The 17,083-nt window shown below is 39.1% G+C and overlaps 1 protein-coding gene across 1 annotated transcript in view; it reads left to right on the top strand.

Annotated features, from left to right (window-relative positions):
- The window catches only part of RNF144A (ring finger protein 144A), a 69,162-nt gene that overhangs the window by 16,643 nt on the left and 35,436 nt on the right, over positions 1-17,083 (top strand). The window lies entirely within an intron of this gene.

Genomic DNA, 17,083 nt, shown 5'->3' with positions numbered 1-17,083 from the left:
GCATTCCCATGTCCTTTCCCACTAGCGGCTTTCCAGTCAGTTTTTACCCTGTGAACAGTGCACCAGTCTTAAGCCATGAGCAGCCAGTTTCTCCAGGAGAATGCTGTTGGAAGTGGTGTCAGAGGCTTTACTGACATCTAGACAGGTAACATCTGCAGCCTTTCCCTCATCCACTAAGTGGGTCACTGTCATAGGAGGAGATCAGGTTAGTCAAGCAGGACCTGCCTTTCATAAACCTGTGCTGACTGGGCCTGATCACCTGGTTGTCCTGTGCATGCTGCTTTATGGCAGTCAAAATAATATGCTTCATAACCTTCCCTGGCACTGAGATCAGATTGATAGGTCTGTGTTTCCCCAGATTCTCCTGTTGGCTCTTGCTAGCCTCTAGTCAGCTGGGACCTTCCCAGTTAGACAGGACTGCTGATAAATGATGGAAAGTGGCTCAGTGGGTACTTCTGCCAGCTCCCTCACTATCCTTGGGTGGATCCTATCTGGACACATGAACTTGTATTCCTCTAAGTGGTGTAGCAGATTGGTAATCCCTTCCCCTTGGATTATGAGGGCTTCATTCTTCCCCCAATTGCTGTCTTCTAGCTCAGGGGCGAGGTACCCAGAGAACTACTGGTCTTAAGACTGAGGTAAAGGTGGCATTGAGCACCTCAGCCTTTTACTCATCCTTTGTCACTGTTTCCCCTGACATCCAGTAAGGGATAGAGGTTGTTCTTAGCCCTCTCTTTGTCATTAATGTATTTATAGAAACATTATTGTCTGCTATGTCAGTAGCCAGACTAATTTCTAGTTGGGCTTTGGCCCTTCTGATTTTATATTTTTTTTTTTTTCAGGCTTGGAAATGCACTGCATTAAAAGATAATATTTTTTTAAAAAAAGGCAAAACAAAAAAACCCCACTAAAACTCACAAACCAACCAACCAAAAACAACCAAAAAACCCCAAAACAAGCACCACCCCCCCAAAAAAAACAAACAAACAAAAAAAAACACCTCTTGTGCAATGGGATTAATTTTCCTAAGATGGTAAATTCAAATTGAGCCAGTAAATGCAGAGAGTAGAAAGGGTTAAGAGACAAATTTTGCCTGTCTTCACTAAGACCAGTTGTCGCATCATGCAACTTTAAAAGCTTGTTGGCAGAATGGAGCTGTTAGTTCCGGTTTTAAACAGTCAATCTAAATAAAGTCTGACCCTTATTTTTTGTCTTTCAGGCTTGTCTAACACTACCTTGAGCCAAATTCCTAGACTGGTTGGTGGTTTCTCATGGGATCCCTGTGACTGACAAAAGAGAGATTGTTGTGGTAGGAGTTTGCCTTGACTGTCTTAGCAACACTTGGCCTGGGCACAAACAGATGTAGTTTCCAACGCAGCCACTTTTTTGTAGGGCTCTTATGCAAACAGGAGCTGTGGAGAAAAAAGAAAGTGCCTGAGAGATGGCTTTTATAGTCTTTGGAATTGCTGTTGCGTTACCCCATAAAAATTTAAACCACATAGCCCAAGTTACTACAGAGGAGGGAATTTGTCAGAGTTTGCTTTTAATTATGGAGCTCTAGAATGAAAAGGATTGGTTTATTTACCAATTAAATGCAGGAAGAAACCCAGAATGTGCATTCTAGTTAACTTTTTAGTGAAATCCAAGGCACAGAGAGAAAGACTTGTTTGGTTTTGTTAGTTTAGTTACTGTCTTCAAAGCACAGTTTTATAGTACTACCTAAAATTGGTTCACAAGGCTTTTATTTTTATATCTTTATATAAAATAAATATGTAATATGTACTTTTGTATCTTTATATAACATGTATCTTTGTATCTCTATAACAGGGCCTGTTTTGCTTTCATATATGGTCCTTGGTTTAATAGTATAATGTCCCACAATTTGCAATTTTAAACAGCAGTAAATTCTTACTTCAGATAAGGGAGATAATAAAAAGGTTATTTCCTTTTTGAGATGGCTACATATCTATATGTACTCTATAGCTAATTGTTGATATATTTGATAGTTGCATTTCCAATCAATCAAAAACAATTAGTACATATTTATCTTGTTTTCTAGAAGGCAGTAAAATTTCTGCTTAAATAATTAAAGTCCCATCAGCTTTTCTATTTGTGGTTTAGAAAAGATCATCTTGTAGATATTACTAGAGCTGGAAGTGCTGCATTATGCTTACGCTAATACATAGCTATATTCAGAAATGATGACATCTTTAGGTTCTTCATTTGCTTCAGCTCATAGTTTCCTGTTGGTTGCTTTCCATTTTCCCAACCAGTGCCACTTTTGCGTGCAAGCTTCTTCTGGAAATAGTAATGAAAACACAGACTGGCAGATTCCTTTTATTTTTTTTTTTTTTAATCTTTTTAAATCTTAAATGCAGCTCGTGTTCTTGGCTTAATTATCAAAGTGTAATGATTTTGCTTGACTTTTTCTGATCACATGAAAAACCTCTTGTGAACAAAACATAATCATGCCCTCATTGGCTTGAATTTCAGCATTGAGATTTTAATGTAAGAAGCTGTATGCTCAGCTTCAGTAACAAGCCTTACTGTAAAGAAGTACTGTTTAATTGTAAAGCTTGTTGAAATATTTTTTCATGGGTTTTTTTTCCTGCTTACTTTTTTAGCACTGACTTTTTTTTTTTGTCACACCTTTTTTTGCTGGGAGAAACACAAAATGGGGAGAAAAGGAAGAGAGGAAATTTAGTACCAAAATATCCAATATTGTTTTCCATATCTCTTGTTTAAAAAGCAAGGTTCAAAAAAAATTTACAGTTTCATTGCTTTCTTTTAATTTTGACTAGTTGATTTAAAATTTAGGGAATGGAAAGGATTTCTGGGATCCCTCATACTTTGGACTGTAGTTAGTATAATTCCTTTAATAAGTTTTCAGCTTTCAAATAATCGGTATTTCTCCTCCCCCTACTTTTAGAAAGCTGTAATGGAAACATATAATGCATCGCTGACTCTTAAGAACTTGAAGAAAATTTCTATGTAATAAATGGACAATGGCAAATTTATATGTCTGTCATTGTGGTCAGTGATGTCTTTTTAGCTTAAAGAATTTCTCTCCCATTGTGTGATGTATATTACCCTGCATCTTGTGCTTTCAGGGAGTGACCATATCTTTTTTATTGATCTCCATGTCCCTTAACCTCCTTTGCTAAGATCAGCTCTCCATCCCTCTCCCTGAGGGTCCCAAGGCCTTCAGGCATAGTGATCTACCTCTGTGCCCATTTCCCACCATCAGCAGTGCAGCTTGTTCTCCTCCCTGTTTAGTTTTCTGCTGAGGTGTTTTTGAAGATCCTGAAACCTCTTCAGAAAACATCTGTTTTTCTAAGCACGAGGGGAAAAGTGTGCATAAGGTACTCTGAGGACCTAGTCTCTTGGAAAAGTATGTGCAGCTGGTCATTCTTTTTTCCTTTTCTTGAAGGAGAAATCTCAGTTAGTGTATTTGCTTTGGCAAATGTGAAACAACTATGGACTTCTATGATCAATGTGAGAGCAGCTCTGACATACTGTGCATATAATTAGCTGAAACGTGACTTGTTTCCTTTGAATCTTTTTGCTGCCCACCAACCTTATTTCACTGAAATGTCTCTAAAAGATCATTGAAATGGAGCATATCCTGGCAGAAGTCTGTACTGGAAAATATTTGTGGCATACGGATGATCATGAGGTATTTGTGTAACAAACAAGAACATACGATGCGTAGTTCAGACTGTTAATACAAAGCAAAGGAATTTTGCCCTCTGAATTTCCTCTTCTGTGAGGCAAGAGCCTGCCACTTCTGTCAATGTGATTGTGAACATAGTGGCAGAATTCATTGATCTTTTTTAAGGGTCTGGAGAAAAACTTGTGTGTCTCATCATCTTCAGAGATGCTTTCATAGATGTAGCTTGCTCCTGCTCATTAGCAGGAAGAGAAGGGAGCAGATGGGCAAAATCAGAGTTTGCCAGTAAAAGGCAAAATTCTTCTCTAATGATCTAGTGTGGGCTTGAATTTGTGGAGCTTTCTTACGGAGTTGTTCATTTCTGTTTCATTGTTTATAAAATTAAAATAGTTATAATGTTTCATTTCACTGTGAAGGGAAGCAATCAAAATATTTTGGCTTTGCTACAGACAAAGGTAATGTTTTGTAAATAGCTGTCTGTAACCCTAATGACAGCTGAGACCTCTATAACTAAATCAGTGTAATGTAATTTGGTGACAAGTGTGGATGATCTATGATGATGATGCATTCATAAGTTGTGTTATGATGATGATGTTATGCCTTGTAGCAGTAGCCAGAGGCACAGCTTGGCCCAGTCCAGCATAAAGACTTGGCTAGCTAAAATGAAATTTAATGAAGATGTAAATAAAAACTGCCTACATCAGTCAGGTAGTGGTTTGGATTTTTTTTTTTCAGCCTGTGACAAGAACTGCACTGCAGAGGTGACAAACTCATTCTGTGGTGACAGCCACAAGCAGAGTTTGTTTTTGATTATAGCTCATGAAACAGGATGTGAGTTTAAACCTATTTGTTTGCTTTAGTCCAAAAAAAATTTCCCCCAATAGGAAAGGTTTGAAGGTAGGAAATGTTTGGTTTGGGGTTTTGTTCTTTTTTTTTTTTTCTTGTTCTTTTTTTGTGTGTGTGTGAGCAAATTTTTAAAAAGTAAACTAGGCCAGTTCATTCTAGAGCCTTCTGCATTCCTTTGTTTGCCTGGTGGTTAATATGTGTAGGGTTCATGGTTTGATCAGAGCAACATGGAGTGGGTCTAACCAGGCAAAGGCTTTTCAGTCTTCAAGGTTTTAAATTTTGTTCTTAATGTCTCTGTTATTACAGAGGGACTTAAGAGTAAATAATTGTGGGTTGCATTTCTGAGGCTTTATTTCAAATACTGGAGGGGGATTTATCTTTTTATTTGTTTTGTTGTTTGTTTTTTTCGAAACACCAAAAGCTGAGTGGGAGTTATTCCTCCCCTTCTTTTGCAGTCTGTAGAACTAAAATCTGGCTGCAGATGGCTACTTTTTGAACATGTTCTATGTATATGTGATATTGATTTTCTCAGTAGTTTGTTCCAGGTTCTATAAGTTGCTTTCCTGTTAAAAGGGGATTGCAAGAGTCAGTAAAGTTGGTCTTATTTTTTGGGGGGGGTTTGTTTGTTTGAGTGTTTTAGGATAAGGGTTTTATGTTCGTTTGTTTTGGTTTTTTTTTTTTTAATAATTTCTTTTTTCCCCTTCTGTTCAGTGAGCTCTCACTAGAGGACACTGACTACTGCAGATGCACAGAGCAACAGGGAAAAGCAATTGAATTCCAGTACTTACATGTGCTGGAATGTCCTGGCAATGTATGAAGTAGGGAAAGAGGCACAAGTCAAGACACTTGTCTGCTGTTGTGCATTTTGACCTTCATAGAGAAGAGTTAGGCAATCGCAGCATACCAGTCCTTGTAGCAATCATCTGCCTTATGAAAAAAGGTCTTGTTGCTGTTTAACAAAGGCAGTTCCTGAGTTTTCACAAGCAAAACTTCTACTTTTTCTGTTTCTTTTGAATTCAGTTTACAGAACTTCATTACACGGGTATTTGAGAAATTTTCTTGATCCTTTGTAGGTTCAGACATTAGAGTGGGTCTTGAATTTTATTTCTGATCACTTTTCCATTTTCCTTTTAGTAAAGTGATTCCAAAAGGGATTGATAGTTCTTTCTGTGTTTGCTGTCACCTCAGTGTTACTAAGTCTTCCTCCCATCCCCGATAGGTAGAAATTCAGCTCTTCTTTCTTTTTTTCTTCAGTTCTGGCTTGCTTTCTCCTTATCTGAATCAAGTTTCATTTTCCTATAAAATTTGCAGGTTGGCTTGAAATCATGCTGCAGGGTAAGAACTGCCAGTGAGAATGAAGCTGCCAAAGAGCTCTGCATCTCTAAGGGGGAACCTGTCAGCTTCATCCTTTTCCTTTGCCACCATGGTAAAGGCTTACTAATCAGTAGTTCTCTTAACATATCTGCCATAATTTTAAGGTGCTGTTTTGCATTTCTGTAAAGACTAGAACCGAGGGAGGAGGAGGAGGCAGGTTGGTGGCTGGTCTGTCACAGGCACAAGCTGAGCTACACAGGCGAAGTAGTTTTCACAGAGGATGTGTAGGGAACTTCTCCAGGAACTTGGAGCCCTCTCAAACCTCACTGCTTGCTGTTCCAAGCACAACACCCACTTTTCAACCACACTTTCTTTAACCAAAACGTAAAGCCAGTCTCCTCAGAAGAAAACATTTCATTTCATATATTAGTAGAGAAGGCAGGAGTGAGTACAAACTGTCTGTGACACAGGATAATTATATTGCCTTATACACTACATACCACTTTTCTTTTTCCATCTGCCAAGTCTCTGACCACTGCAGGAACCCTGGTTATTTCAGGTCAGTGGGAGGTATTGATGCATCTTCCTCAACCAACTTGGGTGATTCAAAAATTTGCTTAGAATTTAAGCCTGTTTGTCACTTAGTATGAAAGTGTTATGCCCGAGTGCAAGCGACTGTATTGCTGACCAGTTCCTGGGGAAAGAGGTCTGCTCAGCTGCCTGAATTATTGATCTAGTGCCGTTTTTCTGTAGCAATAACAGGTTCCTTTTATATTGCTTTGTGAATGTATTTTTCCTACTGATTTTTTTTTTCTGTTGTCTTTATCAGGCATTTTTACAAATGCTGAGTTACTTTTGTTCATTTGCTAACAACCACATAGGAACCCCATGTGGTCAGCTTATGCTTTATGTATTTTTAAACCTTGTATTTGGATGTTTCCTGGTCTGCATGTCCTTATCATTTTCACTGTTTTCTGTAGACCTTCATTATTGGGTTTTTGGGTTTTTGGGTTTTTGTAAAGTATGTATAGACTACAAATGTGTTGGTAGTTACTGACCTAGTTGCTTTGTTTCCCAAACTCCCCATTAACACAGCTGTGTGACTGCCGCTATTAGACTTCAGAGGCTTAAAGCTTATGTAGTATTGCCTTAGTTGGTTGTAATGTCTGGTGAAGAAACCTGCCTAATCTCCATTTAGAACAAATATGGTATGGATGAAAAAATCTGAATTTCCCATCTTCTGTAGCATTGTGAGGTCTTCCTATACTGCTCATCTCTGTCCTTTCACAACTAAATGAGTTCTGAAGCACACCAAGCATTTTTGTTCCAGTTGAAATGTTCTTGCTCCCATTTGTGCTGACTGATGTAAAGGAGATGCACTGCCTTTGTGTCTCCAGTTTTTAAACAAATGGATATGCTAACTGTCTTGGGGAAGAGCACAGCAGTCAGCTACTGTGCCCCTCCTTCTTGTTTGTTTTTAAAGTAGCCCTGCTTTGCTGTTGAATCTATTTAATTGGTTTCCTGCTGGAAAGAAACTAAAGGGCTGCCGTTGCCAATTAACTAGGGCAAGATACTGCCTTAATAGACAATGTAGGTTAACCAAGTATTTCAGAAAAGAAATGTGGGATACCTTTGATGGTTAAACACCTGTTCTGTGGTGAAGGGTTCTTTCCGTTAAATACAACATAGGGATTAACAAACTGCCAGGGTTCAGTTCCTTCATTTGGAAGGTTTCTTCCTGTTTAGTTTTAATAGTGACAAACTATATCATCCTAAAAGCATGTAGAGCTCTTAATTCCTAGCCAAGCAGTTATTGTTCTATGGAAAAAAAAATCTAGACAATGACTTAAGACCTGTGACACAGCTTACTCATGTAATAGGCTATCTTTAGGAGCATTAATAGCCATGTTTTAAGTGAGATTTCTATTACTGGCCTCCTAGATTGCTAGGTGCAATAAAGTCAACCAAGAGGGAACAATCAGATTGAGTCTGTTACTAGGAACAAACCACAAAAGCTAATTTTAAGCAGTGGGTTGCAATCTGTGTTTTTTAATTTAGAGCCTCAGAGCAATTCCTTTCCAAACATCTCTATTTTAAACTGGTATGTCAGACCACTGTGGCTGCTCTTTCACAGTGTCCTTAATATAAAATAGTATGGTGAGCATTAAAGTAAATAGGAAAACCTAATGTTTGCAGAACTTACCAAAAAAAGAGTTAATTTCTTAGTACAGTGGATTCCTTCTAAATAGGGGGGTATGTCTCAAGAGCTGGGTGTGGGGGTGTGTGTGTGTGTGTGTACCATGTTACTTTACTGGGACCATAATGAACAACCACATCTGTGATCTTCCCAGAAGCTGAAAAGAGGGCAAGCTTCTGTGGTTTGGTTTGTTTTGTTTGATTTGGGAAAGCACAAGTTGAACTTGGAAAGGTTCCTACTATCTGAAATGTTCAGCTGTGGCATCTGGAAAGTGCAGAATATGTTTACCTACCATTTTTTAATTCATTCTTTTTAATAGCTGTTTTCAGTAAAATTTTGGTTTACTAAGGCTTTTTCACTTCCTTTTCTTAGCACTAAAATAATGTTAAATAGTTGATGTGATTGCTTCTGCTTTCTCAGGCTGCATACAAAAGGAGGGAGAAAGCTCCAGGAGTCAGAAATACTCAGACAAACCCTATTTGAAGATACTTTCTGGCACCCAAATGGGTCTAGGGAAAATGGTTGCCCACTAAATTCAGCTACTCAATCCATTTTCTGAGCAGAGAGTTTAGTATCAAAGCTATTAATATTGGTTGAATTATTTTATAACTTTGTATTGATATTAACTTCTGAAACCCGTGGTTCACTGCAGTGTGCACTGCACAAACATAAAAGAAAAGGTGAAGGCTTTTCCTAATGAGGAGTTCGTAGTCTGAGCGTGATACTGACCCTGTTCTGGGTATGTTACAGTACAGAGCGAGACCTGACCTAGTTTTTAAGGCAGTTTGTTTGATTCCTGTTAATAAACTGGCTATGACTGTGCAGAGCAACCATCTGACAAGCTCCTGAAAAGTTTCAGAAATAACTGATGTCCAAGGGGAGAGGCTTGACACAGATGTTTTACACAGGGAGCAGCAGCAAGTCTTCAGAGAGCTGCTAGTTGTTTCCTGGTTATTTGTTTTTATGGGACAAACTTCAGTCACCTTTTAGATGTTTAGATGTTTAGATGAGTTGATCATTTGGACTTGTGGAAGGAGCTCATTTTATGAAGTAGCTTAGGGAATATATTTGGTATATTAATGCTTTAAATGTAAGTGTTGCTGCTTTATTTTGTTTATTTCTTTAGGAAGCAGAATGACTTAATTCTGGTAATGTGAACTTCCTTTAAATCCCATCAATACTCAGTGAAAGTTCTTCTTTTATCTGTTTTAGTTTTAAAATTATTCTTTATAAAATCCTAGAATGATGGCCACAAACTTAAGCTGGCCTAGCAATGTGTTCCTCCTCACCAGTAAGTCTATGCAAATTTTCCTCACTTTATGCTGCATGCCAGATTTCTCTCCTGGGAAACTGTGAAGAATAAGTAGGTGTTTTCTACCCCAGCATACTTTCTGATAGTAAGCAGGTTGGCACTGCGACCCACAAGAAGTGTGCAGCCAGGGCTGTGTTTCTGTATCCTTCCTGTCCATGCTCGAGAGCAGATAGCAGTTACACATTGAACAGAGTGCAGGTGGCATGTACAGAGCCACAGACCAAAGCTGTCCCTATCAATGTGGGATATACCCAACACGCCAGAACCGGGTACCTGCTGCAGTGTGTGTTGATTTGGGGAAGGGTTTAATACAGTCTAGGAGTACTAAGAGGCAATGCAAAATGTTAGCAGGCAATTACTATCTCGTGAGTAGACTTTTACTACATATCAAATCCATAGCAAAGTCAAGTACTGTGGTAACACTGGGTGTTTTTGCATAGTATCATTGTTACCTGAGGTGTTCCCTCTTTAGCAGGATGAATTATGTGGGTATGTAGAAGGTATAAGGGACAGACCTAAGTACCTTCGTTTGAATTTTTAACAATGCACTGATATCTAAGGTAACAATCCTTTTTTTTATTTTAATTTTATTTATATTTTATTGCAATTGAAATAAACTATGCTGATACCATGTGAGAAAAGTTTTATTTAAATTATTTTCACTTATTCTATATGAGTTTATATTTTCCTTTCATAATTTTCAAAATGTATTTTCTTTGGGTAGCTCAAAAACCAAGTCTCTCCCATGAAAGTAAAAGTTAAAACCCCCAAATTTTTTATCATCGCCACACTGTACTTACCGAGTTAATTGGGCATTTATAAATGTAGAACTGCCAGTAGCTTGTTTTTAAGGCTTTGTTATAAATGAGGAAAGAAAAACTGTAGTGCAAGCTGCAAAAGCATCTTAATTTACTACAATTAATCAATGAATAAGAGGAGACATCTAAATGGAAACTAGAAGTAATAAACCAAAGCCCAGCAGCTATTGATTTTTAAGAGCTGTGCTTAAGTGTACAAAGCAGTGCAGAGAAAATCCTAATAGCATTCCTCTGCATGTGTTCCCTGAATCAAAGGTCTGTAACTTATCTGTACTTGTTATGTAGACAACTGTAGCATGGGGAGCCGTGAAGGGAGTGTTTCCACTGCGGTCAACTGTGCTCTTTCCTTTCTTTGCTTTCCGCTGTCTCTACATGCCCTTAGCGCTTCAGCCTGTGGGTTCGATCTTTCTGACTTAGCTGTGGCAGAGGCGTTGTGCATGATCTCTGCCATGTGCAGCTGGGATGCTACAGTGCTGCTGCTTTCTGCACTAGACAGGTATGTGTGTTATAGATGCGTGTTTATACTGCAAAGGTCAAATGTGGGGAGAGGGGATTACAAACAACTGAGGAAACATTGCTATGCAATAGTAATATTACTGTGAGGGATTGGTGTTGAGGCTACTACAGTATGCCTCTGAAAATACTGCAAATGCTGATTGTCAGTCTGCAGAGAGAGAAGGAAAATATGCCCTAGGGCTGCTAATTCATCGCTCATTCATCCACCAGCCTATGTGGTGTGGTAGGTACCAGCTCATGTGTCTGACTCACGACTGAGCTGTGTGAGCTGCTCAGTTATGCCGTCAGTTTGAAGCAGAAGAGGTTATTAGTTGTTTCTTATGACTTGGGTGATGTTCTAATCACTAGATCACCCCTTTTTTGTGTGTATGTGCAATCTTAGCAGTTCACGTAAGAGCTTTGTCTTAAATGTGTTTGTTTGAAAGTCTTCCAAGGCCTTTGCTAAATGACTTGACTGGACCATTGATAAGAATGGAGGAAGAACCCAGACCAAATTAAATATCTGTCCCTCAGCAAAGTGTTACTGCATATTAGGAATCTATAAGTTCCTTAGCCCATGGGAGTGTCAAGTCTGGGCCCAGGCATTGCTAGTTGGTATCAGGACATGAAGAAATGTGGTTGTAATGTATAATTCTGTAAAGTGCAAAGGGAACATGGGAGCAAGCAGTGCTAGCTAGCATGGCTGGGATGTTAACATAGATTATAATAAAATTAAACTTTGTAACATTGTGCTTAAAATGTCAAACTGCTCCTCTCCCAGAGTGAAGAGGAAGATTTGTTCCAAGCCAGTTTCCTGGTAGGACAGCCTGAGCTCTCCTGTTTGGCTGACCTAGGCTATCCTCACTTGGATACTGTGCAGTGGAAGTGAGACTGAAGTGCTGGATTGTGATGCAGAAGGTGTGATGAGAAGAGGGCAGGAGGAAAGCAGAGCAATAGTATTATATAGGAAAGGATACAGAGATGAAGAAATAAATCTTTTAGGAGGATGCAGGGAAATAATGGTATTTCAGCAGCCTGCATGGGGGGATTTGAATTCACAGTCATCAAGCTTGTCAGGCCAAAAGTTTGTTGTAAAATGTCTTAGATGATAGGTGTATCTTTTATCATGTGAAGCATCAGGTGGTATGAGGGGTTGACTATTTTGTGTTAGATGCAGGTATTCTCAAATCTATTCTGTTACCTGTTTTTAAATTCAGTGCTGCTATTAAGAGAAACAGTGAGTAGCTAGTACTGTTGATGAGCCTAGATCCTGTTTGTGGGATGTACAGAGCTGGCTGTATCAGAGTTGTCTCAATGTTTGAGGTGGGGAAAATCATTTTACTGATCTATAATTCAGCCCATTGCACATCTCAAGCCACTGGATTTGTTGTCAGGAGATGGAATTTTTCCAGAAAGATGTGGTGGGTTGTCTTGTGGGTTTTTTTTGTGTTTTGATTTTTTTAATGTTGTTGGGTTTTGTTTGAGTGTTTGTTTCTTTGGCTGAGGTGCCTAGTATTAGACAGAGAACCTCCCTCTGAAGGCCTTCAAAATCACTTTCCTTCCTCTCATTGAGTAGGTAGTGCAGGCAGTTATCTTAAAAAATCTGCTTCTTTAGGTTTCAGCAATAGGGTGACTAAGTACTCTAAATCCTGTCGTAAGTTCTTTCTTATGCTTAGCCTGATGTATCACACCAACATGGAGAATGAGTTTGTATACCATGACATCTAATTTAAACCCAATATATCTTTCTGTCCTTTGAAGTTTAGAAGGGTGGTTCTGGGTCATAGCTGATGTACAATGTGATATAGTATAATAGGAGCTGTTACTTCTGCAGAGAAGCTGTCCAGATTCTAGCTAGAGTTGCTGGTTTTAGGCCTAGTTTTGGAAAAAGTAAAAGCAGTTTTTCAGATGGGTGTAATTACTGTACAGAACACTTCTATGAAGTTTTACTCTTTCTACAAAGAGTCTTTCTCTTGTACTTCAGCAGTATTTTCTTGTCACTCCTATTGACTATATATGCTCTGTTGGTGGTTCTCCATCTTAAAATTGTTAGTGGAAGATAATTCTTCAGAAAAAGGGAGAATTCTATGCTAATCTCTGAGGGGCAGATCTGGGATGTGAGACCAGGAACTCGCTGTTCACACTGAGAGTTGTGAAAAATGCTGTCTCTTACAAATATCTGTCTGGAATTTGGTGGTGGTTACTGAGTTACAGGAACAAGGGGAACTGTGGATAAGTTAACCAGACTTAACCCCATTCTGAATGTGTTTTTCAGCTACCAGCATACCTGATTTGCAGTTCAAGTGTAGCACATGAAGGGATGGTGCTTGCATGTGTGTTGCCTTATAAGTAGGATGTGAGCTGTTGTTAAAACCTGAGCTTCATCATCAGCATACAGGTGTCAGTGTGGTAGTTTTTTTTCAGTTCCATGTACTTTGTTCCTTCATCTGAGACGTGTAATGATCAGTGGAAGTACAGCACTGGGCAGTGCATCAAGCATGCATTTTGCCATAGTTGCAAGGAAAAAGACAATTCTTATTTCCTTTTGAGTGGTGGAAATGAAAGAATTGCTCAGCTAGTGTCTCTAAGTGTCTTAGTCAGAACTAGGCCACAACTCCACTTGCTGATATTCACACAATTTTGCATAGTGTTAAATGTAATTTCTAGCTTTAAGCTTTCGAGGCTTTTCTCCTCAGCTCCCCTTCCCCCCCACCCCCCAGCCTCCAGTTAGAAACCCACAGAGCTCTAACTTGGTGTTGTTTGTTTGGACTTTGTGTAAACATAGCTCTTACTTTTCTGAGACAGGAGAAGGAAGAACTTTGTGCTGTGTTGAAGTTTCTAACTTCTCCTTAGTGATTTATTGCTATTGTGGAAACAGTTCAGAGTGCACTAGTTCATCAGTTCTTTGTAAGCAGAGAGGAGGGAAAGAATAGGAGGAAGCAAGGAAAGGGGTGGAGGGGGAAAGAGTTGGGGAAAAGAAAAAACATAAGAAAATGTAGGGGGTGGGAGGAAAGGCATAGCAAAGCAGTTGTTTTTGTATAGGTGATTTGCAAGTTTCTGGAAAATAGTAAAATAAGACATTACCCTAATCAGTGGCATCGTCTGTGCCCTTATTATTACTGTGGCTTTCTTAAGCTAGAACATAATTCAGTCATGAGTGACTTCTCACTGCCAGATAGTCTTCAGAGATTGTTGCAGCTGCAAGTTGTGTGGTCAGGTTACAACTGGCTTTGGTTAAAACCAGTCTCTTTTAGGTTGGCTTCATGTTACCTCACTTTAAGACCTTTTACAAATGTTGAATGTGTCTGCTTTACCCTGGGCTACTTTCGTTGTGGGGGAGTTGGGATCAGCAAAAGGGCAAGACGTATAGGTGGAAATCAGCCTAAAGTTTAAGGTAGTTTAAGTGCAGGTGGCTACTACCTATAGCTAGTAGGAGAACTGTAGTTAGTCTGGCCAGCAGAACTGCCGGAATTGTCAACACACCCTAAAGTAGCTACTTCCAGCCCACAAGTATAATGGGAGCTCATACATGGGAAGCAAAAAGTATTTTCTTGGCCATGTTAATTTGGAGTAAGACTTTCCTGTGTTCTGAGCTGCCTACTTTGGCCAATGAATGCTAGCTGTGTAGCCCTTGGTGTACCTGTGGTTTTGAGCATAAATTCTATTAACAAAAGTGGTGACTACAAGGTTCAGAATACTCAGTAAATTTGAAAACTTAGTAATCATCTGCTTTTTTGCAGTAGAAGCAAAATCTGAAAACATTCAGCCAAGAAAATGAGTTTGACCATTCCTGATTTTGTCTTTTCATAACCAAAACAGACAAGTCAATAGGATGTTGTTCTTTGACTCTGAAAGTCTCCTGGCTATTCAGCACCTGCTGAAATGGTTATGCATATCACAGCTCCTTTCCAGAAAGGTTACACTGCTTTTAGTGTATTCAGCTGTCAGCGGAGAGAGAAGGCTTGTGATTTTTCTTTTTCCTTGAACTCTTGTTCCTTTGGTTAGGATGCAAAGGGGTTGTTTTAATCTGCTTGATCTCACTGCTACTTCAGTCATAGTCTTGGTTCTGGTTTGGAACTTGGGGAGAAGAGGAACAATAGAGCACAGAGCATTATTCTTAATATGGAAAAAAAAGTCTTTGTTTCCTAGATTCTGCAGCTGACTTTTTTGTCTCTCAAATACTTAGTTTAAACATTTCAATTGTTAATGATGTAATCTGTGGTCTTCCACACTTTTTCACTGGCTTAGCAGTTGCCACAATAATTCATAGATGGTATCTTGGTCTTGTCCCTCGTATTCAAAGGCAGTGGTTCATTGCATTAAAGCCTGTGGGAGGTTTTAGTGAGGTTCTAACAGGCTCATGCCTCTTAAAACAAGCAAATTAGATGGGCAGTCATTCTCCCCATGCCAAAATGTGTTGCATTCATGCTGGTTTCAGATCCAAGTGATACAATGTCTAGGCTTTTCCCCAGTATAATGCAGGTGGATTTTTCCCACTCAGCATGGAGGAGGATGCTTTTAAAATGCTTATTATCTTGGTCTAGCTATTTCAGATTATCTTGAGGCCTTGTCTCTGGCTGTTGACAGTGCCCAGAGGTGTGCAGAGGATCTGGGACTGCAGTGCTGGGAAATGGAATGGTGCAAGCACTCCCCAACTCTCTTGCCTGAGGTACTCTGCTGTTCCAGGACTCATATAATCTTCTGGATAGCAATCATTTTTAGACGTGTGAATTACAAGCATTGTTCATTAATATTACCACATCTCTGTCCTTTTGTTCATATAATCTTTTGAGGATATTAAATGTTTGGGGCATAATGCATTGGAATTCCACCTGAGTTACTGTATTCTGCACAAAAATATACTTCTGAGGAGAACCAGGAAGCTATTTTCCCCTATTTTCTCCTCACTTCTCCCCTGTCTTTCCTATGTTGTCTATTACCTGTCTTCTCATCCTTTTTTTTTTTTTTTTAATTGAATTACAGTGGGTTTGTGGGTTAGTTTTTTTGTTTGGTTTTGTTTTTATCTCCATACCTCTGAATCTTCCAGTTCTTTCCCTTCTGCCTGACTGCAGTTTCTGTCATATGGAGTAAAGTGATTTTTATTTTCCTTTGAAATGTTTTTACCCATGCCTGTGGGGTCTGAATAACAGTCACACCCAGTTTATTTCAGGTTGCTGCTGTTTGGCAGTGCTTCAGGAAGCCACAGTGGCACCAGAGCTGGTGACAAACATAGGGAAGATGCAAGGTCAGAAAAGTCTTTGGCTCTCTCACATTTTCTGGCCAATATTTTTGGGAATACATGAAAGGATCTTGCCATCTGAGGTACTGCTGCGTGGAAAGAAGATGAGCCTGTGGCATGTCTATTTTTAGTATTATTTAGATGTTGGAGCTTTAAGAATTATTTGTCTTCTTTGTCTCAGTAGTATCTTTTCCTCCTGTGTATTTGATAAGCAGTATTGTCATATATATTCATAGATCTAGAAGCTGTCCATTATCCTTCTAATTAAAATCTTTTGTGGTCTGGCCTGTAATGAGACTAGACTGTGTAGATTTTCAGGGTTTTTCTGTTTGTTGGTTTGTTTTTTTTTTTCCTTGGAATGTAATCTCTATGCATGTTTTTATATTATACATACATGTGCATTTGCATATTAGATATGTATATTTAAAACATGGTGGATTTTTATTAGTCAGGAAGATAAAGCAAAGAAGCATAGCGGCTATTCATGGGGTGAACTGAAGTCCCTGGAATAACTGTTTCAACTCAAGAAAGGGCCTGTTTCCTTCATGCTGTATTGGCCAGGAGATGGAAGTTGCTGACAGTGCTCTAAGCTTCTACAGAGTCTTTTATCTCTTCTGGGCTTGGGCCCTGGAATAGTCTTAAAATAAGAACAGAGGTAGTGAGTTTGGGTTTGATGGTTAACCACTGTAAGGACTTAAAGACCAGGTCTGAATAGTTCATGACAGGCTGTGTGTTAACATGACTTTCTGCAGATTTCTGTACAAGCTGAAGTTTCCTATGTGTTGAAAAGAGTTATGCAGCCTATTATACTGCTGGAAGACAGAAATGGCTTTACTGGTTGGAGCTGTCTGGAATTTAAAGGATGACAGATCTGCTGGGCTCATGCAGTTGGTTGTTCATCAGATTTATGCGTGATCGTTAAGAGTTAGTTAGGTATTTGGGAGGATTTGAGAGCTGAAGGCAGGCAGGCCTTCATCTGTAAGTTAGTCGTCTTTAAATACCTAAGCATTTATGCAAATCCAGTCTTACGTGTGTTAGTTTGCCTTATATCTAGCAGAGAGTTAGTCTGCTTAACCTCCCAAGCAGTTCTGTGAGGATGAAGACTTGGAAACAGTTAATGTAGGTGACAGATGCTAGTACCTATCTGGGATTGATAAGTAAGAGATACTAAGCCTGCCAACTTCTTTAACTA

This window comes from Neopsephotus bourkii, unplaced genomic scaffold (genome assembly GCF_033783945.1).
Source record: "Neopsephotus bourkii isolate Nb327-2 ecotype Australia unplaced genomic scaffold, CSIRO-AGI_Nbou_v1 NB_74, whole genome shotgun sequence".
NCBI classification, from domain to species: domain Eukaryota; kingdom Metazoa; phylum Chordata; class Aves; order Psittaciformes; family Psittacidae; genus Neopsephotus; species Neopsephotus bourkii.
This window is presented reverse-complemented; position numbering and strand designations above follow the sequence as displayed.